At 38.8% G+C, this 961-nt stretch overlaps 1 protein-coding gene across 2 annotated transcripts in view; it reads left to right on the forward strand.

Annotated features, from left to right (window-relative positions):
• LOC119592697 (RNA-binding protein squid-like) overlaps window positions 1-961 on the forward strand; it is a gene marked incomplete in the record, with an annotated part of 4068 nt that overhangs the window by 376 nt on the left and 2731 nt on the right.

Genomic DNA, 961 nt, shown 5'->3' on the forward strand with positions numbered 1-961 from the left:
ACTACGCTTGTTTTAAATGGGCTTTTGAGGCTTCGTATGGGGACATCCTGATCCCTTCAGGAATCCCGGAAGTGTTACATTTCAATCGGCGAATATCTCCGCCATCCGATGAACTTTCAAGCCAGTGTGAGTGGTAATTAACGAGTCAGTCCCCCGAGTGTTGAACCGACCCTGGGATGGAACGATCCCGGGTCCGTAAATATTATATAGTGACGAGAAAATCGACTGTACCGACTATGTAGGCTGGAGCCATGAAACCGCATCCTATCCAATATATTAAATGCTCAAGTTTCTGAAACACCCTGGTACTAAAATGTTAACTGTAGACGAATGAAAGTAAATTAGTTACCCTTTTGGTTTTTAGAAGTTTCTTTTTCCTTTTTTTCCTACTAAAGTAACAGAAAATCCAGGGAGTTTACAGACCCTAAGCATCATGAACATGTTTGTAATCATTTTATTTTTATAATTTCATAATTTAAGCTTCTCTAATTTCCAGGTTTTACTCGATCATTTATATATATCTATTCACATATCCTTATCATAATTGTATCATTCATGCTCCTCTCCTTGTGTATACACAAAGTTCGGGTTGGTTCGTTGACTTTTTTCGAGAATGAATCTTTTGATCTCGGTTCGTACTATTAAGATTATACATTTGTAAACGGCCTACATTTCGGTACAGTCTTCATATACTCAGGATGCCCCTTGGAAGCCATTTGTGGTCTTTTTGTTACAATTGATACTCGGGTGGGGGAAATCTGTACAGTTTTACGTATTTTTTTTTGTTCCAACAACATGTCCAGTTGCTGAGCCACAGTAACGTAAACAATGACGCATGTCAACGTCAGTGTAGAAATTGTGTAAACAAAGTATAAAACGTCCTCGTTGCGTCAAGTCCCAGCAACATTAAGTGATGGAAGCTCTTGTTCTCTGGTCTCTTAAAATGCCAAAGACTGAACTG

The sequence above is a fragment of the Penaeus monodon genome, chromosome 30 (genome assembly GCF_015228065.2).
Source record: "Penaeus monodon isolate SGIC_2016 chromosome 30, NSTDA_Pmon_1, whole genome shotgun sequence".
In the NCBI taxonomy this organism is placed as follows: domain Eukaryota; kingdom Metazoa; phylum Arthropoda; class Malacostraca; order Decapoda; family Penaeidae; genus Penaeus; species Penaeus monodon.